The sequence below is a fragment of the Chlorocebus sabaeus genome, chromosome 8, assembly GCF_047675955.1.
Source record: "Chlorocebus sabaeus isolate Y175 chromosome 8, mChlSab1.0.hap1, whole genome shotgun sequence".
Taxonomy (NCBI): Eukaryota; Metazoa; Chordata; class Mammalia; order Primates; family Cercopithecidae; genus Chlorocebus; species Chlorocebus sabaeus.
The window spans coordinates 131,984,064-132,008,937 of NC_132911.1; the positions used below are offsets into that span (position 1 = coordinate 131,984,064).

The window sequence follows — 24,874 nt, forward strand, 5'->3', positions numbered from 1 at the left end:
ACCCAGGTTTCTTGATTCCAGCTGTTCATTCATCTCACTCATCATTCCAAACACATCTAGACTGCCACCTGCTTTTGGAAGCCTTCTCACCCCTCAATCGACCGGAGAAGTTAAACATTTCTATAACAGGGAAGCATCTTCCAAGTTCTTATTGTTACTCTTATTACCCTCTATTGCCATGTATTTCTTATTCTTCTGTGGCAATGAGGACAGGGGATGAGTAGCTGCAGGTCAAGTCTCCTCTGGACAATGCTCCTCTGCCTTCTTCATGGGGACTAGAACCAGGATGGACACACAAAGTGAGCATCATAAACACTTACTTGATTGAGATGAGCTTTCTTTTAAACACTGCATCCCAACATCTCCACAGAACCCAAGAACAGAAGGTGCTCAGCACATATTGGCTAAATGAATGATAGGATGAATCCATGAGTAAACAGAGTAGGGTAAACAAATCTGGTCGAACAAAAGGGAATCGAGGGGGTCATCTTTGAAATATGACTCAGAGTCAGGGAGGCAGAGAAGAGCAAGAACATTCCCAATGGGGACCAATTCAGGAGCAAAGTCCAAAGGCCACGTGGGGCTCCTAATAAGGACATCCTAGAACAAGACCGCAGCCGTTTGCATCTTAGTTTGAAATGAGGCCGGAGATGGAAGCAGGAAGTCACGGTGGGTCTGGGAAATGTCAGATAGCATGGGCACTGTTCTTGTATCTGGAGCTGCTGTTGGTTTAGGCTTCCTCTTTGATTTGGAAGTCGCCATGCTGAATCATGCCTCAGTCACTGGCAGTCTGGATTCCCCTTCATAAGCACTGGTATTCTAGAAACCCCCACTCTTTCAAGGCAAACACCTCAGCTGCCATTCCCTGCTTAATTAAGGGAGTGAGTCAGGGTGGTGGCTTAAGACACAATTTCCACTGTGCTCCATGCTCCCTTCCTCTTCTCTCCCTCCGATGTTATTTCAAGCACATAAACTCACAAGACTTTGTGAGGAGTGGAAAGAATGTGGACTCTGAGCTACCAGACCTCCTGGGAAATCCCAGCTCTGTAGTTCACTTGCTATGGGACCCTGAGCAGAGACCACATCTACTCTGGGTCTCAGTTTCCTCAACATAATGTAGGATTGTTGTGAGAATGGATTGGTGTTAAACATAAAGGACTTTGCAGAAAATTTGGGGTACGGTGATGTGCAGTAAGGACCAAGAGTGCCTTTGGTTTGAGTCTGTGTGCCCACGTTCTCACCCTTCAAGATGTAGATGGCAGGGCCATTTCAATAGAGGTCTCCAGCAGGATTCTGGGAATAGTTTTCTCCTTCCTTCTTTCTGATTGGCCATTGTGGATCATTCCTGCAAAATTACTTTCTGTGGTTCTCCAGGGCTGGAGGGCATAGCTCAACTGCTCTTGAAACTAAACCCTTTCACAACCTCCTGGGCAGCTGCCAGACCCTGGTGCTAGCAGGGCCATATGGGCCAGGTTTCTGCTTTGAGGATTTTACTGAATTGTCCAAACACAGTCTCAGGTCTTTTCTCTTATCAACTCTTTGGTGACGTAAACAGGCACCAGAGTAAGGTCCCTTTACCTGAATGCTCCTGCTTAGAGTTGGTGAAGCTGTGGAATTAGTTTTTGCTTCCTGACTTTTGGATGGGCCTTCAGACTCAGCTGAAGGACTCGCCGACCGGAGGCCCCCAGATTCTTGTGTGGAGTGCCTACTCTTCCTTCCTCACTCCATTCCTTACCTAATGTAATCTCCTTGGGTTCAGACAAGTGCTAGTGGTTTCCTGCCTCTGGTACATCCAGCCTGCCCCAGACTGGGCATGCACTGAGTGTGCACACTCTTTTTATGAGTATCCTTTGCTCAATCCATTCAAAACTGTCCTGTTTTGTACCTCCACCAAAACAGCTATAACACACGGCGCTGAGACACTGAACTGAGAGTCATAAAACTCTCATTCCCAGACCCACTACTCACCAGTTTTATAATCTTGGGCAAATCACTTATTCTCTCTGAGCCACAAGTGTTCATATTTGGAAGGGTGGGGCTATTGATAATTGCCCTATTTCTCCCCACCTACCTCCCCACAGTTCAATTTACTGTGAGAAACAAATGAGATAATGTCTGTGAAAGTACTCTGTAAGCCAGAGCTGTTATTATACAGAGGCGACCTATTATTATTAAGAACTGGTTTTCCTGATTCTTCCAGCTCCCGCATCCTCTCCATCCCCTGAACTGACTTGAGGCTGGAGATCTGTAGAAGCACAACTTTGGGATCAGAGCCTAGAAATCATTCTGCTTTGCTTATGAAGGAATAGTCTTAACTCCTCGTATTTAAACATGTGGAACCAAAGAAGAGTTGAAAAAGCCTGACACCAAAATCTTTCTTTGTTTGGTTTTTTAAAATCCTAGTGCAAGCTACCACGTTAAGCCCCACATGAAACCCAGACAGAAAACTCTGTTCACGCAGATGCTCTAGGTTTACATCCAGAATGAATGTGCTTGGCCGACACTGCTCCTAATGGTTTCCCCAATCTGACCACTTTCTGGGTCCCATTGCCACTCTCTTTTTGGGGCCACTATTATTTTCCAGAAGCCTCTGCTTCCGGGCTTGCTCCCTTCATCCATTCTTACACCCATGTGAGCTCTCTAAATGCTTGTCTCTTCATATTACTTCTTTGCTTAAGCCTCTACGCCATGAGTCCACATTCTCCTCACAGTAAAGTGCACTTGCTGTAAAAGGGGCTCCTGATGAGCTTTCCAGAGTTGCTCCATGACCTCTCACCCCCTTGTGCTTGATCCTTAAGTAATTCTGCTCACCCAGCACCTTGTTCTTTGTTCTACCTCTTCTTCCTGTAGGGCCCAGCTTAGATATCACCCACTTATGAAGCCTGCTTGAACTCCCCTTGACAAAGTGAGGAGCCCTGCAAATTGCTTCCATAGCATCCCTCTTTTTGCCTATAGTACCCTTCTCATCCTTGATCATGGTCTTGTGTTAAAATCTGTCTTCTCCAGGAAGCTGGAAGCTCCATGAGGGTAGACGCTATAATTGTCTTGCTCATTCATGTCATAGTCATGGCACCTAGCCCAGTGCCCAGCCATGAACAAATGAATGGCATAAGTCAATGTTTAAGATTTTTGTTGTGGAAGTCAGGGCACTTAAAAACTTCATGGATAAACACAGATGAACTCGTTTTAGAGAAGAATGAACGCATTATGGAACAAAGTATGCAACCCTTAATTTTCTTCTCCTAAACCTCTCAGCACATGCCAACTAGCTAACGTTGCCTAACATTTATTGAGTGCTTCATTTGTGCTAGGCACGCTAATGAGCATTTTACATAAGTCAACTCCTTCAACCTTCATCGCCATACTCAGAAGTGAGTGTTATTATCCTGCAGCCACCGATGAGACACTGTGATTCAGAGAGACTGAATCACTCGCTTAAGGTCACCCAGCCAACAAGTGAAGGATAACTGTCGACCTGAGTCTGTTCTCCTCTAAAATCCATGCTTTTAATCACTGATCCAAACTGCATGGGCTTTGGCACCAGAAATATATAGGTTTAAGTTCTCAAGAGTTACTAGCTGTGTTCATTGAAATAAGTTAGGTTTCCTTCTTGTGCCTCATTCTTTATTAAAGTGTCTGTGAATGAAGTGAAATAATGTTGTAGGGTGCTCGGTGTTTAGTAGGTTCCCAACTTTCATTGCAAGTCAGTAAGTTAGAGATAGAGCTTAGATGCTTAAAATTCAGGCAGTCCTAAGAATTAAGACTGATTGCTTTCTTCTTTAACATCCCTGTACAGTGGGGAGGTCAGCATATAATTGAGCTGCTTGCATCCTGGGGCATTTATCACTCCTTGAGGCACATTAATCTGTCCTTTGACAATTGAGTCTGTGAGAAAATGCTTTTCATCAGAAGCCTGCTGCCTTCTTGTCCTACTTGCTCAGAGCCTTTGGAGAAAGTCTAGTCACTGTGTCACCAACACCTTCCTGGCCATCTGAGGGCAGCTGTCATGCCACCACTTCAGCCTATGGACTCTCACTTTTCCAGAGAGGAGGATGCCAGTTTTTCCACATTTTTTTCTCATGGAATGAGTCTTAAACTCTCATCATCCACCCAGTTGCTAGTTTAGAACAAACTCCAATGTATCAACATTGTCTTAACCTATAATAGATAAGACAAAGACTTAGCAACAAGGATTTTCACTGCAGTATTTATTACTTTGTGAACAAATGTCCAGCAACAGAGAACTGGCTGAACAGATTACAGCTTATCCATATGAACTAATGGCCATCAAAAATGACTATGGGAATGAACATTTATTGATCTAAAAGATGGTTACAATGTAATAGTAAATGTAAAAACCACGTTATAAAATAGAATGTAATGCATGATCTCCAATTTTGAATAATAGTATTCATTTATATATGGAAGATAAATCTGAAAGTGTTTAAAAGAGTAAAAGTGTTTATCTCAGGGTCACAAGATTATGAGGGATTTTCTTGTTCTAAATTTTCTATTAAGGGAGGAAGTAATAACTTGGTGGTTATGAAAATGGACTTCAAAATCGGGTAGACTTGGTTTTAGTCTATTTTCTGCCACTTAGCTTCATCACCTGAGTTTCATAATTTGTAAAGTAAGGCATATAATAGAGTTTGCTTTAGTATTGTGGAGAGATTGGTAAAACTAGCTTTGTTTTTGGAGTGCTTGCTATGGGCTAGGCACTTTGTGAAGCAATTTACATGCTGCTTTTTATCATTATTCCCATTCTCTATATGAGAATGAGGCTCAGAGAGGCTAAGGAACTTGTCCCAGTCCTACATCCAAGGGGATGGTGACTTTCCCTATTCTTGGCACTTGAGTTATTTCAATGTTGTTAAAGTGGAAATCTGTCTTCCTGTCATCCACATCTCCCTGCTGACTCATTCTGGAACCACTTTGACTAAAACCCCCAGATATTTTCGTACTGGCCATGTCTCCTCTATTCTCCGGTTGTGCTTTGTCTTATGTTTTTGGACTTAAATGAATTTATTATTGAGCAGACAGGTGGATGACTATGAGGAAGTCCAAGAATAAGCCTTGTAATTTGTCAGTAAAAAGTTGCTGATTAAATTCTACTATAATTTGGCAGTGAAAGGTGCCAATCATACTGTAGAGCCACAGGAGTAGTAAAATGCAGGAGCTTTGCATTTTCTGTTTTTTGCTCATCTGGAAAGAGTGACACTTCTGATGGAAGAATGAATAGGGGAAGGTGCCAGGATGGATCCAGCAAAGATGTCATTGGCCAGGGCTCCCAGGAGAAGCTGGAGGATGGGGTCCTTGGAACAGAATGTGGGGTACATTTGTGAGAGTGGGAGCCAGATCCCTGGCAGACCACGATTCTAATTCCTGCTCTTACTCACCTGTTATGTGGCCCTGAGCACCTCACTAAATTCTCTGAACTTCATTTTCTTATCCTCAAAATGTGATAGGGACTTGGCTGAGTAGATTTCAGCATATCCGTATGAACAAATGCTAGGCAGCCATCAAGAATGACTACAGGAATGAAATTCATTTACTTAAAAAGATGGTTATGATGTACCGGTAAATGCAAAAAGCAGGTTGTAAAATAGAAGGACATATATAGTACTCATTTATAGACGAAAGAAAATCTGAAAATCAGTGGTATCATTTGGATGTTCAGCTTTCTATAGCCAGTAGTACTTTTTTTGTGGGGATTTTAGGAGGGTGAAAATGAGATTGTGCAAGGAAATGGCTCAGACAGTGCTGGGACCGGTTTCAGTCTCTTCTTTTCCCTGTGAGCCCTTCACTCCCTCCTGAGAGACCTGATAAGTGTTGAAGAGCAAGGGAATAAATTCGTGTATCAAGAGGCTCCACGACAAAGGTGGGAAAATTACTGTTAGAAGTATAAGGGAGCTGGCCCAAACTCATCCTGTGTTCTCATTTTGATAAACTTATTACTATTTTTAAATTTCCAATGTGTTCATGGTACAAAAAAATCAAACTATACAGAAACACTTAGAGAAAATAGTAAAAATTCCTCTTTACGGCTCTTCTAATCTCTTTTGTCTCTCCAAAGATAATCACAGTGAAGAGTTCTCTGTGTATCTTTCTAGACATTTTATTAGGGATTTGAAACATGGGTGTTCAAATGTACAGACTTCCTCACCAACAGTATGAATGGTCCGTGACTTGAATGTCCATGAAACTTTTGTGACGAAAATAAAATGTTGGCTAGAGAGAACAGTCGAATGGGCTCCACATCTTAATTGTTTTTCCATGACTTTTTGGCCTGGGTTTGATATTAACAAATCCAGATGCCTACCAAATTTAGAAATGGCGGGAATCCTCTTGTCATTCTAATATTTCCATATGACCAAAGATTTTAGCTCTAGTTATTATGTTTCTGCTTTGGAAGCCATGGCCTCAAACCAGATCTCTCTCCTGAAGGATTGCCTCCTTTAGCCAGACTGATCCTTCCCCATTCAAGGAGAAAGGGGACAGGCCCAGGAGGAAATATGTGCCTGAATGACAAATTGCATGAGTCAAAGACATTTATGAAAATGACAAACGCTATTTCAGAGGAGGAAGGTGGTTGCTTCTGCTTTCTTTTTTCTTTTGAGAATGGGTGGAAGGCCTTCAGAGATGGTGCTGAACACAACACTTTGCAATGAGTAACATTTCAGGGATAATATTAGCATTAATGCTTCCTTTAGTTCCTCAGTTTTGGAGAATATTAGTAACTGGGGCCAATCCAAAGCACTGTGTGGATTACTGAGGCATAGCAAAAGCTACAAGGATTTTCATTGCTAGATTCTTTACCTCCCTGCCTCAAGACATTTAGTGTGATATGAGATTCTAACAAAAGGCAGAGACACAATGCCTTATACTAAGTAGGCACCTAATTGCTATTGATTGATTTATCTCAATTGTCAGCATTCTTACAGACCATTCATTTATTCATCTGCTCATTAATCAAAATGTACTGAGGTAATACTATCTGCCAGGCACTGCATCCTTTGTATCAGTGTGGGCACAAAAGAGGAAGTGATCAGTTATCCTCAAGGCTGTGGCAGGGACAGGCTTTCAGAGGAGAAGACATCTGAGAAAGGTTTCAAAATAGGAATAGGAATTTGCTAGGCAAATGTTGGGGGAGGGTATTTCATCAACAGGGAACAGAGTTAGCCAATGTAGGAAATATAGGAAGAGGGGCAAGGTTGTGAGGTTGAAAGTCATGGCCCTGACTGATTGACTTGACCAAATATTCATTAGAGAAATATCTCCTTTAACTCAAGTCAAAACTGAGTTCATTGAGTTGTCAATTTACTCAACAAACATTTATTCAACAACTTTGCGCTGCGCTAGATGCTAGCAATATAATGCTGACAAGTTTCTAGTGGCAATTTTCCTAAAGGCTCAGTAGACACTATTAGAGCTTAACCTGACAGTGATTACTATTATATTGGACACATGTCAAAGCACACCTCTATTTATGGGACATCTACTGTGGGGACAACATTCTTCTGCATGTCCTGCACAATGCAAAGGATAATTTTTTTTTTTTTTTTAGACAGAATCTTGCTGTGTCTTCAGTGACACGATCTCAGCTCACTGCAATCTCTGCCTCCTGGGTTCAAGTGATTCTCCTGCCCCAGCCTCCGAAGTAGGTGGGATTACAGGCACCCGCCACCATGCCCAGCAAATTTTTGTATTTTTAGTAGAGATGGGGTTTTGCCATATTGGCCAGGCTGGTCTTGAACTCCTGACCTCAGATGATCCGTCCACCTCGGCCTCCTAAAGTGCTGGGATTATAGGTGAGAGCCACTGTGCCTGGCCGCAAAGGAGAATTTGACATACTCTTTTGCTACCTTCTCAAAATACAAATTTAGATTTCAAAGTGACTCATTGTTTTATCTATTGCCATATACTCTGATTAAACTCTGTCTTCTGAGAGATAACTTACAAAGGCCTTTGTAGGAATTATAGTCATGGCTTTAAGTGTAATCTTGGGTTCAACTGTTTTGTCCCATGAGGAAGAAGTGACTTGCCTGATGTTACATGATGAGAGTTATCAGATTGTGAAGGAGAACTAAGGCTGCTGATATATATGACACTACATTGTATTGCCTCCATGAATAAAATGTTAATGTCACCCAATCAGTTCGTAACCAAAACCACCCTGGGATCGGCTCTGAGTTCACAGTTACTGTGATTGTATCTTCTGTCCCCACCTACCTCTACCGCTTCCCTAATTCTAGAGTTTAAAGGGCAGTAAACTCAATTTTGAACATGTTACCTTTGGACTCCCTCAGTTGACTATCTGATCTTTTGTGCAGCTGTCACTTTTCCAAAAAGACACACTCAGCCTCACTCTAGAATCTTCATTGGACAGCCCTTTCACTTGCTACTCTATGTGTCTTTTTCGGTAGACAAAACCACAAACCCAGATAGGCAATTGGGGATTAAGGGCAACAGTGGTTTGGGATTATTTCGGCTAATTGCTATCCTATGTGAAAGATTGCATCATCTCTGACAGCTGGCATGAGTAATCATCACTGTTTTAGCAGTAAGTTTACACCTTCTGTGTGGTAGGGACTGCCAATGTTATTTTGACTGGTTTATCATCAGAGTGGTGAATGTGAAAAGTTTTTGTATGTATCCCCTTGGTTGTTGTGACAATTAAATACAACAAAGCCATCACATTCTTACTATCTGCCTGTTTATAGTATACATTTGATTTAGCTTGGCTGTTTTTACTTTTTAGGCTGTGTATCTCTGACCCTTGCAAACATCACACCCTGTGCCATTATTTTCTGCTGTTAATGGCAGATTGGCTGTGATGCCTTCCTTTCTTCTGTACTGGGGTGGAGGGTTGATGTGATTTGCATATAGTTACCCAGAATGCTCTGCCAATGATCAGTTCTCTGCTGGCTGGGAGACTGAGCTCGGGAACAAGCTGCAAGGTCTAAATGGGCTTTTGGATATGCTGATTTATGTTCTCATTTATACTCATGTGACAAGAATTGACCCCTGATTGTCTTAGCTGGAGTGGAAAAGGTCCCTGGACAGGGGCAGGATGGGGAATTTGATGTCCATATATATCCACTTTTAGAGTTTTAGAGTTCTTTGGAAATAGGGATTTTTTTTTTTTTTTTTTTTTTTTTTTTTTGTCTGTCTCAGACTGCCAAGTAGAAACCCAGAGAAGGAGGAAGTTAATTCACATTCTTACTTTTTTCTAAGGGCAAAAAAAAAAAAAAAAAAAAAGCACCGACTCATTTTCCATCTCTGCTTGGGTCATCAGTGTGCATTGTGAGCCTGTACAAAGGCCTTGGAGGGGGAGTGCTGCCGAGAACATCACCTTTTGTGTCTTCCTTTATATGAAATGTGCCACTTCCCCACTAAGCCCGGCTCTGGGCTCTGCCTCTGCTCTCCTGATGGTGTGTTTATGGTGGATTCAGCATTCTGGGCCACACAGGGAAGCTACGGGGGGTGTCCAAGTTCACACATCCCTGCATTCCAGGCGAATGTTTCTGACATTGAGCAATGGTATGGCTCTGCCAGATTTAGGTCTGTCTGATTGGAATGCAACCCAAAAGGAAAGTCCCGGAATGATTCAAACACTCACCTCCCCACAACCCCTTCTTTTTTTTTTTTTTAATTCCTTTTTAATTCTCCAATGACAAACTCAGCCCAGTACTCTCACTGACCGCATGGCACTTGTTGGTGCTGATAAGTGCAACTTCCCAAGAGATAGGAATGCAAATCGTAATATTTTGTTGAGTCATGTGTACTCTGCGGCTCTTTCCCAAACATTGCATCAGACCTGTAATTGGCAGCTCCCAGTACTCTGCTGGATGACATCGAATGTCCAGGAAAAGCTCAGTCCATTTCTCGAAAAATGTAGTCTCACTCTCTCCATCTGACTAGCTGTAATATCCTGTTCCTAAGGAAGTAGAACCCCTTGGGGGAGCAAGGGCAAAACCGGTTTTGCAGATAAGTTTGAAAAATATGGCTGTTGGCCTTTCCCACCCACTCTGGTCTCTTAGCAACAAGACAGCTGATGGTATTCACTAGGAAAAAAAATAAAAACAAAAAACAAAAACACAAAACAAAACAAAGAAAACATAGAACATGTGGGGGAGCCTGTCTGAATTGTTGCCTACAGCCTGATTTATTTAAACCTCCACTACATTCTTGGATGTGAAGACCTAGGAGTCAAGTCATGGGAGCTTTCCCTTGCCCTTCTCTTGACCTCCATGAGGCAGATAGAGGAAAATCTCAGAATGAGAGGAACTTTCTTCCTCCTCAAGAGTCTGCGTTATCCGAGATGGTCATTTCCTTTGACCTCAGGAGTAACCACTTGAAAACTTGGACACATTTATAGAAAATTTGAACTCCTGGGATACAGTGCTGGGAAAAGCACAGGGCTGAGGGGCTGGAGCTTGGGGTAACATGGTAACAGTTTCTCCCTCCCTATGGGAGCACTGGCAGGAAATCCACTGTGCCCTCATCCCTACCCAGGGTTGATTTTCTCCACTGCAAAATAAGGAGATTGAATTAGATCTTCTCAGTCTTCTCTTAAGGTACCTTTCACAGTGAGCCTATGGGGTTGGTGGTATGTGCATGTATGTGTGTGTGTTTGTGTGTGTATGGTGTGTGTGTATGTATTTATGTAAACTTTATATTATATCATGTTTCAATCCAATTCTCCCTCTCTCTTTCTCTTTCTCTCTCTCTCTCCACAGAGCTAAGTGGTACCACAAGAATTCAAACCTAGATCTAACCAAGTTTGAAATCTATGTTCTCAGTTCCTACCCTATGCTGTTATGATCCACACAGAGAGACACTACATAGCTAGTATTTTGTTATATCTGGTGAACTTTCTATGTTTATCAATTCATAGGAGTAGAATTGGGAGTGTTGGCGTTTAGAACATGATATCCCAAAGTATGGCGCCATGGTCTGTTGAGTACTTTGAGCTGAAGGACATAGGGAGTTCATAGAAGTGAGATCCTTTTGAACTTCTGCTCCCACTCCTCTTTTTTGCCCAGAACCAGCCACAAAAACTAGAAAAAACTTTCTCCCACCTTACTGTGGAGGAGCTGGCCAAAAAGAAATTCTCCGCCCTACCTTACTGGATAGTAGGTCATCAGACTCCCATTTCGGAGGAATCCTACCTGATACCTGGGAGGAAGAAATGCCACACAGCGAGGCCAAGAAGAATAGGAACAGACAGATCATGCTGAGTTGCCCTCTGTTACCATCAGATCATACCCTCTTGCCCGATCACATTTCTACATGGCGGTCCATTCTTCACTGAATCTAAGCATAAAAATGGATAGTTTTCTGTAGGTCATTGGGTCTTCATTTCTGAAGGTTCTTATGTCACATCAAACTCTCATTTAAAAAAATTGTCATGCTTTTCTCTTGTCATCCTATCTTGTTATAGAGGTGCCATCCTTATGACGAGGAAGGACGAGGAAAGGTATCACACCTTTGTGCTCCTACAGGAAGTTATAGAGGACCTAGGGGTTAATAGAGAAACCTGAGTTCACATCCTTGCTCTGCCCCTGAACAGTTATGTGGCCTTAGGATTCTCTACTATGAAATGCGAATAACAGAGCCTATCTGATCAGGTTGCTATGAGAATTAGGTGAAATGATGTAAAATACCTGGCACAGTGCCTATAACCTAGTAAGTGCTAAATAAAGAGAAGAGAGCTTCGGAGAGACAGAGAGGGAGATGAAATATTGATAAAGTATAGGTTTCCTGATGACAAGAACTTGCCTTATTTATCCTGTAGCCTCAGCACAGTGTGTGGTACACTGAAGATGATTGTGTTTTCTGAGTCAAACAGATGACACACACACACACACACACACACACACGATAGAGTGATGAATTCCACAACTCTATGTTGCTGGAACTTCTTAGTAGAGCTCTGCATTTTAGAGCAATGCATCACAGTTAAAATAACCAATGTGATCTGACTGTAGTTATTTCTTTAATTATTTAAAAATATCAACAGTTGCTTTTCAAAGCACTTTGATTTTTTTTTTGGCCAGATTTTGTTAGGGTGTTTCTCTCTACCACCACTCTTTTTGTTGAGCACTTACTGTATATCAAGTCCTGGATCACGTGTCTTATATTGATTGTTTTATCATTATTCCTAATATCCTCCTAGCAACTTTATCAGATAGGTTTTGTTATTTCCATTTCACAACTGAGGATCTTGAAGCTCAGGAAGTGTGAGTCATCTAAGATCACACACCTGGTCAGTGGCAGAGAAAGAATTTGAACCTACATCTCCCTGCTTATTAAAGCTGGGGGTGGGGGAGGGGCATAATTTATACATCTTTGGTCTTGATAATTAAGCTCACTCCTTTGGAAAAAACCATTTACTTCCCGTAAATACGAGAGAACCTGGAGCACTTCACGTTTTTCGGTCACTGAACTAATTCATTATACCCTATCTTATTTAATCCTATTAATGACCCTGCAAGGTAGGTACGAATTATTAGGCATAAATTTCAGAGAAGGTAATTATTGATAAGGAGGTTAAGTAAAAAGCCTAAGTAACTGGGATTTAAACTTAGGTAGTCTGACTCCAGAGTGAGCTTTCCTCATAAGAGTGATCCATTGATTTTATTCATGCCCATGAGATTATGTGGTCTTCATGCACTTGGGGAGTGTGATTGTGGCTTATCTAGAACTTAACTTCTGCTCTTTTTGGAGGTGCCCATCACCTCCTTCTCTGCCCTGAGAATAAACAATAGAAATTGAGAATGCAGAAGCTATAGAACCATAGGCCAATAGAGTTTAAAACTTGAAAGGCTTCTTCAAGAGATCATCTAGTCTAATAGTTTCCAACTACGAGACATTGCTTATTTAGTGGCTTATAAAATCAATTTAGTAGTTCATGGCTGACATTCAAAAAATGAGGTGAGTAGAATAGAAAACATGAGATTGTGTTGTACTTAGGGTGAAGTAGTCTTGAGAGCAGTAGTTTCAATTATCTATATGTTAGTGTGTCCTGGGTCACTATGTAAAATGCATTTCTTCCTAAGGGTTATGTTTGCGAAAGTTTGAAAAATGTTGACTTCATCCAGTGTTTTTCAAATTTTATTCCATGGCATCCGAGGAGGCCTCTGATATCTTATGTGAGATAAGGATGGAAAAAGTTAAGTAGAAAGAATTTCAGAAATGTCTTCTTATGTTTATCTGCCTTTCATGTTGGATTTTCATAAAGTATTTTATCTTAAAAAGAAGAACTTTACTGAAAAAAAGAAAAAAAAAAAAAAGAGTTCAAGAACCACTGATTTACCCCATTGGAACTGTGTTGTTTTGCGTATTGATTCATTCTTATATAACTTCATGAGGTAACCAGGGACCAGCTATGTGCTCAGAACAGTGGTGTCTGCCATAGGATATGCAGGAAGACTAGAAAATGTGTATATCCCTGTTCTTATATTGTTGATAGAACCAATCTGATATCAATTTATTGCTTACATCAGCTATGATAAGAAAATACATGAAAAGATTATTCAGAATATGGCAATTGATTTAAAAAGAAATCAAAAGATTGCTACGAGAAGAGATGTGAAGGGATCAAAGCTGGCTGAAGCAATGGAGATGAAATTGAACATGAAGGGTTGCAATTGGGTTCTAATCAGCTGCATAAATACAAGTGTAATATGAATTTAGTTGCCAACAGTTCATGATTAAAAGTCTAAAGGTTGTGGCTGGGCGTGGTGGCTCATGCCTATAATCCCAGGATTTGGGGAGGCTGATGCAGGCGGATCATGAGGTCAGGAGATCGAGATCATCCTGGCCAACACGGTGAAATCCTGTCTCTACTAAAATACAAAAAATTAGCTGGGCGTGGTGGTTCACACCTGTAGTCCCAGGTATTCTGGAGGCTGAGGCAGGGAAATCGTTTGAACCTGGGAGGTAGAGATTGCAGTGAGCTGAGACCATGCCACTGCATTCCAGCCTGGTGACAGAGTGAGACTCTATCTCAAAAAAAAGAAAAAAAAAAAAAAGAAAAAAAGAAAAAGAAAAAGAAAAAAAAAGTCCAAGGTTGTTTATTGACTTCTCTGTGAGTTAACAGTGTGGCATGGGCCAAAACCCAAGGCAAGCTTGGTTACATTCAATGCATTCATGAACATACAGTACAGAATACTCCTGTTGTGGAATTGCAGAAATGATCACTGTACTTTCCAGCTTCTCCTATATGAGGTTCAGTCTGTTTTTCATTCTGGTTTGGCCCCATGACTTGCTTTGGCCATTAGAATATGGTAGAAGTGAGGTTGTGTCACTTGAGCCCATTTGTCAAACATGCAGTCTCCATTCTCGAACCCGTGGAACCCTGATACAGCCATGTGAATAAGTCCTGGTTAGCCTTCTGGAGGAAGACAAACAGTGTTGAGAGAGATCCCACCTGTCCTAGCCCAGGTCACCCTAGACCAGCCAATCTCTAGCTGATATGCAGCTGATGCAGATGCATGAATGATTCCAGCTGAAATCACCAAGTCCAATCCAGACCAGAATAATTGCCTAGCTGACTTCTAGGAGTGTGAGCTAACTTTTGGAATGTTTTGTTAGGCATCGAATCCTAACAGATGGGCCCATTGTCTTGCGCTGGCAAGGCCACTCTGGAAGACAATACCATGACCACATCTGATGGCTAAAAGCATTCACAAATATTGGCTACAAATGTTTACAAACTAAAATGTGTTCAGATCAGGGTGGGGAGAAAGGTTCTGAAAACCAAGGAGTTGAGAAAACTTCACTTGAAAAGTAAAGATGTTTTTAGGAACATGAACTCCACCTGCTGAGATCCAAAATTTGTAGGAAAAGTGAGTTGAATAATTTGTAACTTCTGTAGTTGGTTGAATATTTCACTGCAATTCTTGCCCCATTGCATCCATTTTGTCATAGCCTTGTAACAGGCAGCATGTACTTTCCTCCTCCTTTACCTTGGGATTAGATGTGTGGCTTGCTTTGGCCAATGAAATGTAGGTATATGTTACAGAGTGCCAGTTCTGACCCTATAAGGAACGTCTCATGTTTCCACTCATCCTCCTATACTTCTGCTATCACTGTGATAACCTAGCCCACTTGGCCCACTGGTCCCAGATAAGGTGAGAAATGTGGAGCAGAGCTACCTCCCACCACCCTTCAGCATGCTCCAGAGTCTTCCCAGCTAGCCCATACCTTCATAAGTGAGAAATTAATGCTTATTGTACATGCCTCTGAGGTTGTGATAATGATTCTTAACCAGAAATAGTTGGCCAACATACTGCCGAGATTAAAATTAGGATTAAAAAAACCATAAAATAATTAGGATCAAAGAATAGCTGCACCAAGAAAGCAGACTTCTGTTTCATTTAAGGAGGAATCTCTTTGCCAAGGAAGAAGAACTGGTAAAATTAGGAATTCTGTATCCCGAGGGATGTTCAACCATCAGCAAGATGTACATAGTCTTTGTAGCTGGAATGAGAATCAGACCTTCATTTCCCAGTGACCAAGATATCAAATAATCTGGGGGATGAATAGTAGGTCATTTCAGGTATGTTTCAGCAGAGAGGGAGGATGAGCATAGGAGCTTATGTGTGTGTGAAGGGAAGCTGTTGCTTAGAAGAAGCAGAGGCTGGGGGAGTTTTGTATGCCTCACCAAGGTGCTGACCTTTGATTTAAACTTGTGTGCATTTGTTATTCAATCTCAAATTCCTCCCTCTTACCAACAAGTTCTGCTCCTGAAGATCCAGTTTAAGTCTAATTTTCTCTGTGACAATTTTCTCTGACCTTTCTAGCCTACAGAGACCAATGCATTTCTGAGGTTTTTTTTTTGTTTGTTGTTGTTGTTGTTGTTTTTAATCTTGGCTGTAACTTATACGCTGTCTTCGCTTTTCTTTGACTTCTTTTCCAGGCTGAGTTAGATGTTTTCCATGTACTCACATAGTGTTTCCTCAAATTAAAAAACCTGTTACTCTGATCATGATCTTGTCTCTTTCCTTAAACGTGTGAACTGGTAGAAGGCCAGGAGCATGGCTTATTCACTCTGGTGCCCCTGTATCACCCACAATGCCCAGCATGCCATAGGGCCTCAGGAAATAGTTCTTGAATGAGTGGACATGGATTTCTTTTGTCTTTCTGACTCAAGTATAAATTCCTTAAAAGGCTACTGTTACTCACATTCTTATAGTGTTTCAAGGCCTGTGCATTTATTCATTCAACACATATTTGATGAATGATCCTTACTGTGGCTTACAAAGTCCTATGTCACCTGGCTCCTAACCATCTCTTTGACATCATCTTGTGTAACTCTCTCTCTCTGAATCACTGACCTTTGCTAGCCACATCCATTTTTCTCAGTTTTTGAAGCTCTTAAAGTTCTTTCCCATCTCAGGGTTTTGTAGTTTCTTTGGCTACAATATCTTCCCCTTGATTTTCTGTGGCTTCCTCTTTCTTGTCATTCAGGTTCAGTTTGAAGGGCTCTTTTTTTTGAGAATCCTGTTCTGAATACCCAATTTGAAGTATCATTCTGCCTCTCTCCATTACCTCTTTCAATCTCAGTTTTCTGCATGATATGCCTCACTTTCTGATAATTTCCCCTTTTCCTTCTTTTATTTCTCTTTCTCTTGCTCCCTCCCTCCCTCTCTCCCTTCCTTCTTTCTTCCTTCCATCCTTTCTTTCTTCTAACTTGCTTATTTATTTAATTGATTGTCTTTCTCTGTTAAAATGTAAGCTTTATAATTACAGGCACCTTTTTGGTTTTGTTCACCGCTGTGTCCCTATTGTCTTACAAACATGTTTTGAATGAATAAATGAATGAATATGAGTCTAGCACTTAGATGAATGCTAAGTGCTAGCATTGGGGGTAGAGAGGAAATAATTTAGACAAAGTTATCGTCTTTGAGTTTTTTACAATTTTTGCTGAATGATCAGTGTGCAAATGATAAAGCAAAATGAGCAAAAACAAAATAAAACAAAAACAAACAAGCAAACAAAAACAACCAACCAACCAAACAGCAAAACAAAACAGACTGGATTGCATGTAGCCCATCTGATGTACTTAAGCCTCAGCTTCCTGTGCAAAATAGGAATAATAACACATAGTTTGCAGGTTTGCCATGAGGATTAAATGGGCAGTGAACAGGCAGCAGCATATCATTTCTAGAATATCATGCCTGGAATTCAGCAGGTGCTCCCAGAATGGTATTCTTCACTCCCCTGCCTCATCTACCTTCTGATATGTGAAATAAAGTAATTAAGAAGCTCATATTGGTCTCCCATCTGAACCACTTCAGAGAATTGAACTCCAATTCCAAGTATGACTCCTAGATTCAAATCCAGTTATGAAAATCTCTCTATCCCAAGTTCTTCAGAGTGTTAACAGTGGAGGTGGAACTGATTATAGTTCATTTGTGTGATATGTACTTTGATTCTTTCAAAGCCTTTGTGTGACCTGGGAAGTCTTGTCAGTTGCTGTTCCACCGCAATGTGGTGGGGAACTATGTGATAATTGGCTAAAAGCCACTGAAAAAGCATAAAGTGTCTGGAAATGCTATAGACAGGGCCGGTCTTCTGCAAAGGTGCAGTTGACAATGCTGGCGTTTCCTGAAACACCACCATTGAAGAGTCAGTCCTTTAGGTTATATCATTTCTAGATAAAACAAAACACATTTTAGTAGTGATTTACATGTTAATACAAGTTTGCTAAATAGCAGGGTTTAGTTCTAGACTTTTAAATAGATCTTGTTCAGCCCTGACATTCAAGACAATTGAAATATTCTGTGAGCAGAACTCTGACCATGACTATAATAAGGTTAAGTGAATCCATATTTTGGGATAGTTCTTTCTGAGGCTGGGTGGCTGTGTCTAGTGAAGAGGTCCCACAGAAGCCCTGGAGAAGGGCAAGTTTAGCCACTGGGAGGGGCAAGGTCAAGGGCAGTTACACAACAGAACTCCCAAAGTTAACTCATATCTGTTCCTACTGTTCCTAATCGATTTCTCTCCCTCCTCCACCTACACGGATGTGCCCTTTAAGTATTTATTTGCCCACCTTTGTAGTGTGTGGTAGACTCAGTCTCAGAAGTCAGCTCGATCCCTTTGAAGGTGTTTACTAATTGAATCAGGCTGGGAGGTTAGGAAAGTTCGGATATATTTATCCTGTGTAAAGTAGTCCCTGGACCCAGGACCCTAAACAGCCCCAGGGAGGTCAGCTACAGTTTTCCTCCTTACTTTCTTTGGTGGAGGAAGTCCTAGTCATTGCCCAATTAAGCTGATGCTGCTTCTTTTTCTGTCATTGGCTCCTGACACAGTTCTAAGACAGACATCAGAATGACTGGAGCCAGAAAGCTAAATGCTCTTAACAAGTATGTTTATGGACCAGTTTCCCACACAACCGTATGAAATTCTCGCTCAGTGACACAGCATCTGAGCCACAGACACTGACTCAAATACAATTTTGGCTTGGAAGGAAAAGTGCTGCTGTAGTAATTCACAGGTCATTTCCCTCTAATATTTTAAAATAATATTTGTTTCAGGAGAATCTGTGCATATGCATGGATGTACATGTCTGAGTGTATGTGAGTAGTGCCTGTGTGTATGTGTTTGTATACATCTTCAGAAAAGGCGAAACACAATGTGAGGGGGAGAACTCCATTGTGTTGGGTCTTAGGGCAGCCTCTACCTCAGTGCAACTCCATTGTATTAAGTTCAGGCTCATTTGATTCTCTTCATCTGCTTTGTTCATTTTTACTGGTCTGATAGAGAGTGAGAAATAGCTGATCATGATTACATGAAATGTCTGGTTTTGGTCTCAGGGAATCCCCTTAGAGATTCTTGTCTTAAAGGTCTTAACTAGTTCCAACAGCAAGGCCAACCACTTCCCATTTCTGGAACAGTGGCATGAAGCACTTGGGGGTGCCTGAAAGCACCCTGAGAATCATGCAGTTAGCACTGTGACAAAGCTGTGGGTGCCCATGGGCTTTTCTAGGCATGACCTTCCTCTCATGGACAGAGTCTGGAGCATTCTGCTTTCTGTATCTATGGGTCATCATTCACTGGGCTGCCATGTCCATAATCCGCAGTCTCTTGGTATTTTTACCATGAAACTGGGAGCATCTTAACCCTGTAACCTCAATCCCTAGCTCTGTGCCCATTAATGTAGAATAAATAGCTAGTGGTGGTGTTTCTGGTTTAAAGGGCCTGCACTTTTTAAGGTTTTAATGAATACTCCCTAATTATTCTACAAAAAAGCTTTAACAAGTTCAAGTTTCTTTCCCAATAATCTATGGCAATAATTTCAATCTCCCCCTTCCCTTTTTTTAACTTTTATATGGTGAACTTGGCTAAAAAGAAGAATGACATCTCTGGGAACTTCTGCTGCTCATAGGAATGAGAGCAAAATCCTGGCATGACCATGATCCTTCAATGAGCACCACTGTGTTGCTCCATTCTCTCTGGCCACTCTAGTCTATAATAGTTTTTCTGTTTTGTTGTGTGTGTGTGTGTGTGTGTGTGTGTGTATGTGTGTGTGTGTTTTAAATTTTAGATGGAGTTTTGCTCTTATTGCCCAGGCTGGAGTGCAATGGCATGAACTCAGCTCACTGCAACCTTCTCATCCCAGGTTCACTAGCTCAGCTCCCCAAGTACCTAGAATTACAGGTACCCACCACCACACCCAGCTAATTTTTGTATTTTTGGTAGAGATGAGGTTTCACCATGCTGGCCAGGCTTGTCTAGAACTCCAGACCTCAGGTGATCCACCTGCCTCGGACTCCCAAAGTGCTGGGATTATAGGTGTGAGCCATTGTGTCCAGCTATAATAGTTTTTATGCATCATATTAACTCTGGGTTTTTGTTATAAAAAGAAGCCTTTTTTTTTTTTTTTTTTTTTTTTTTTTTTTTTGTATGGGAATAAGGCTGGATGGTGGGTTAGCAGGGTACTGGAGAAAAGGCAGTCAGTGCTACAGGTGAAGAGATATTCACCTCAGGAGTGCCCAGCGGGATGCAACCAGCAGTTGGGGCTTAAAACTCAAGCACATTTCTCGGGTGATAATTTACAAGGAGTAGCTACTTTTGGTTGAGGCTGCCTCTGGACTATCCCCAGTTTCTCAGTGGAACTCGGTAGTCCTGAATGAATCATAATAAAGAAGCATTACTTGTGGGATGTGGCCAACCTTTCTGTTCGGCTTTTATTGCAGAGCTGATGGCAGCAGCTGGACTTTACGAAGGTGATGGTGGCTCAAAGTCCTTCTGCTCCAGTGTGTCTCATAAAGCTTTTATGAAGCCTCAATCATCTCTTCAGCAGATCCTGTGTCATGAAGAAGGATGCAGAGAGCACAAGGAGCACCCCATTGATGGTGCATCCCAGGTTTCTAAACCTTCCAGGGAGGGGAAATCAGCATTTTTGGCTCTGGCCAAAAAACCAAATTGCTGAAGCTATGGGACTTGTTCCGAACTGCAAGATCTTGTTTGATGGGAATGATTGTAGCTTTAGGTAATTCTGGGGCTTATTGGCCTGGGTGAGAGCTCCCTAGTGTCTGCTGGAATGTGATGGCTGTAAGATGCAGGGAGGAGAAATGGGAAAGTAGGGTCTTTATTGACTCAACAGAGCCTTGTAAAGAAGTACCAACTACATATATGCCGTCTGTGCATTTCGAAAGCAACAAACAAACAAAATCAGTTTACCAACTCTTGGGAGAGAAAATGGATTATCATTCACTGCAAATTCTCCTAGGTAAGCAGGAGAGTGCTATACCTGTGCAGAGAGAAAAGTTTTTATATGCTCAACTCTGGGTCCTCACTATAATACAGTCCCATCAAGTATTTCCTGAGACATCTACTAAGGAGACTTCCTAGAATTGAATCTTTCTCATCTTTTTTTCTCTTTTCTTCCTCGAGTCTTCTGTGACATGCGATAATACAAAACAAAATACAGGTCTTAGAATAAATTTACCTGGAATCAAGTCACTGTGAAAGTTGGGCTTCTTTGACCCTCAGTATTCCCCTCTGCAAACCAGGAATAATAAGACCTGCATTTCTCCAGTGACCAATAGTAAACTGAGCTTCAATTATCTAGTTAGTGAAAAAGTTAAATATTGCTTCCAAAGTTTAACACACGTTTTAATATTTTTACTTTCTGCTTTAAAAATATGCTTCTCATTTTCTTCCCGTGACTAGATCTTTGACTGCCCGAGAGATGTGTAAGTATCTTGAGCTCCACTGGTAGAGTTATGAGTTCTTGAATTTAGAGGTTAGTAGAAGAATTTTTTTCCTACTGTTTTCATGTAAATTACCACTCAGGAAACAATGGTGGAATATGATCTTTATTTCTCTTTTATAGTGCTTTTTTCATTGCTTCCAAACTTTTCATAACTTTTCTACAGTTACCAATACCATCTTATATCATCCAGACTGCCATTGCAATACACTCCTGACTCTTTCCATGACAGCACATCTTATACATAGCATTCATTCATTCATTTGCTCACTTAGCAAACATCCCTGGTAGAGCTCGAACATTCAAGTAGGTGCTAGATATATTAATGAGCTCAAATATCTTCTTCAGATTCCCATCACTTGTCATATAAATGTCAAGGCCCATTGCCTATGATTCAGAAACCTCTGCATTTACTTGTTTCAACTGCTTTGATACCTTTAACTTATTTTTTTCCTTTTTTTTCTTTCCTTTAAGAAATAAGATCTTGCAATATTACCCAGGATAGATTTTAACCCCTAGGCTTAAGGGATCTTCCGGCCTCAGCATCCTGGTTAGTTGGAACTATAGGTGTGTGCCACTGTACCTGGCTCGACCTGCTTTTTAATTCTTTCTCTCACTACATGGTATTATGAACTCTCAACTCCAGGTGGACCAGTCTCCTCTTGTGTCTGTGCCTTTGCTTTGGTGGTCCTCTTCCAGGTGTGCCTGCCCATCTCGATTTCACTTGTTCAAACCTAATACTCAGTGGGAAGTTCAGGTATTACGGCTTTTGTGAAACTCCCCTGACAACAAAGGTCCATAAGACCCTTGTTTAATATCTGAATTGATATAATTCAAACTACTAGTTATCTAAGCATATAGGAAAACAACAAGATTTCAAGATACTTAAATGAAAAGAGAGAAAGATACTGGTTTATCTGTTCTCTTACCCGCCATAGAATCTAATACAGTCTCAATACTCAACAAATACTCGCCTATTTATTGTTTAAGCCACCTAATAACACATAAAAATGGAAAGTGATTCGCTGTTGGGGCTATTCCAGTAGTTTATGGCTTCCCTGTTATTTATTTATTTTTTGGATGACTTCAGATACCAACTTGGTTCAAACCCTTATCAAAAATGACATTTCCAACTTGGCTCCTATGGAGTCTTCATCCTTCTGTCATTGCTATAGAAATACAGGATTGCCTAGTCTAGTCTGGAGAGCTCAGTGTCAGGTAGTGGAAAGAGTTGCAGCTTTGCACAGAAAAACTAGATTTGAGTTCTAATTCTCCCTGCAAATTGTTTGACTCTAGAAATAGCTTGCCTCTCTGAACCTCAAGTCCCTCTTCTATAAAGCAGAATTAATAAAACCTATTGCACGACTGTTGTGAAAATAAAATGTGATAATATATGAATATAGTACCTATTTTGCTCACTTCACGGTAGGTGATTGCTAAATTATAGCTATTATTTATATCCACCATGAATGCTATAGTGTTCTGCATCTTCTAGGGCTCTGGAAGAACCACTGAACTTACAGGGATGCATACCAGCCTCCTGTGTAGTGAGCTCTCCTAGATTGTAATTTTGTGAGCTGTCCAGCATGCAGACTCCTTCCTTGTTGGTACAGAGCCTCTTTCTTTTTGTAGTATGGTTGGAGAATAGTGGCCTCTACTTATCACAGATGTCAGAAACTAAATCCTCCCTCTTTTCATCCCTAGGTTGATAGAGTATAGCACATGTCCAGAGTTTGGCCCATTATGTCCCTCTGCCACCTTATCTCTGAGATTTTGAATCCTGACTGTGTGACTCTTGCTTCTGGGATTTTGAAACCTGAGCGTAAGTCCTAAAGCTAAATACTCATGTATAATTTATTCACAGCTCAGGCAGTTGCAGTGGTGGTATTTGGCTACGTTCTTCCTACGAGATCATTGTTGAGCTTCCTCGTCTTTAATCATCCAGACTGCTACGATTCTTGTTTTCTAAGTCTCCCGTTGCTGTGAACCTCTGATAAACTTCCAATAAATCACTAACCCCTCTTCCCCAATTTTTCTCCATATGTTATTGAAACCAAGAACTCAGAGTGATATACTACATGTCCCAGGTGCTTCATTCAATGAGAGAGGATCCATGGTGCATTGGCCCACCCTTTGATCTCATCCCTATGACTGGCTGTAAGGCTTGGTGAGGTCTTCTGCTGTCATCGTCTTTGTATCATAGTTTCCAGGGAATCCTGGTTTTTAAGGAATCCTGGAGCCAGAAAGAATGTTGAGCTGCCCTCTAGCTAAGCCACTGGCTTTCCAGTCACCTCCTGTCTGTTTTCACAGGATGGCATTTCTCACCTTGAATTGTTTCCATGTTCCAGTTTTCCCCTCCTTCTTTAGAGGAATGGTTCAACCAATGGAATTCTGGCAACTTCTCTTTTCAACACCTGAACATGTTATCAGGAGACACAAATTCTCTTGTAACCTTTGCTGTCGATAGTCGTTGTGTCAGCCGGTTCATCTCTTTGTCCTTCAGTCTTCTCACCTATAAACTAGGCTAAGTAGCAACAGAAGGTCATTGTGAGGGGAAAATTAAAAAATTGTCATGGTGGAATATTTTAACATTTTTTAATTTTAAAAAATTAAATTACTGGAAGTAATAAGCAGATGATGTCCTGAATATTTTTCACAGAACAATGATAATAAAATGAATGGTAACAACATTAGGAAAGATGGGGTGACTTTTTGGTTTAACTATTAGCCATGGAGAATTGTGCGTGGAGTGGCAGTGAGGGGCTGGGGGCTGGATGAAAGCTACTGTTTTTCTAATCAGGTAGTGACCTCTTCTGGGGAAAGAAAGAGTCTAGCAGGGCCTCAGCATTAGGAGACATGTACAACGTTTGTACCAAGGCAACCAATGATAGAGAGGATGGTCCCCAGAGGAAGAAGCTCTTGGGGTAGATGTTTGCCCTGGGCAGCCAGGTGGAAAACAAAAATAAATGAACTGAAACTAAAAATCACTTTCTGGGTAGCCTTACCCAAAAGAGCCCTTACTGAGAGAGCTAATGAAACCTTGTGGACCTGTGTATGCAATGTGGTGAGGTTACTATCTGTGCAAGCTGGCCATATTCAAGAACCCAAGATTGGTTTTCACGGAGAATAGTTCAGAAAAGGTCCAGATGGGAAATATATTTGTGTGCATTCCTAACTGGAAGAAAAAAGCACTCTTTCAGAGGGACAAACCAAGGTTCAAATGAATGGTGAGGTCTAGAGTGGCGAGTGACTTTTGCCCAGTGGTCCTTCAGGGGGTAGGAAAGGGGCAAGTTCCTATTGCGATCTTGTCAATTGAACTAGAGTAGTACAAACTGTAAGTTTTTTTTTCTCTCTACTACACACCACTATATTCATCTGCTACTTAAAGATCTTGGAAGGAGGAAGAAAGAAAATCTCCAGGAAGTCTTCTAGGTGACTTCAGCAATAATTGCATTCCCCATTTCCAGGTACCTAAAGGACTTAAATTGTGCTAGAGAATGGAACATTAAATCAGACAGATTCTGCATTGAAAAGTGCTGCACGACATTACTGATTACTGAAGATACAAGCTATTGCTTCCACTTACACTAGTGGACAGCGAGGTGCAGGACTGATGAAAACCATATTGTCTTATCTATTTTTGAATAG

The 24,874-nt window shown here is 41.2% G+C and overlaps 1 long non-coding RNA gene across 1 annotated transcript in view; it reads left to right on the forward strand.

Annotated features, from left to right (window-relative positions):
- LOC140712247 (uncharacterized) overlaps nucleotides 1-24,874 on the forward strand; it is a 120,942-nt gene that overhangs the window by 26,682 nt on the left and 69,386 nt on the right. Inside the window, exon 5 of the long non-coding RNA XR_012093769.1 lies at nucleotides 20,208-23,048. This is a non-coding gene — a long non-coding RNA (uncharacterized lncRNA). The remainder of the gene's footprint in view (nucleotides 1-20,207; nucleotides 23,049-24,874) is intronic.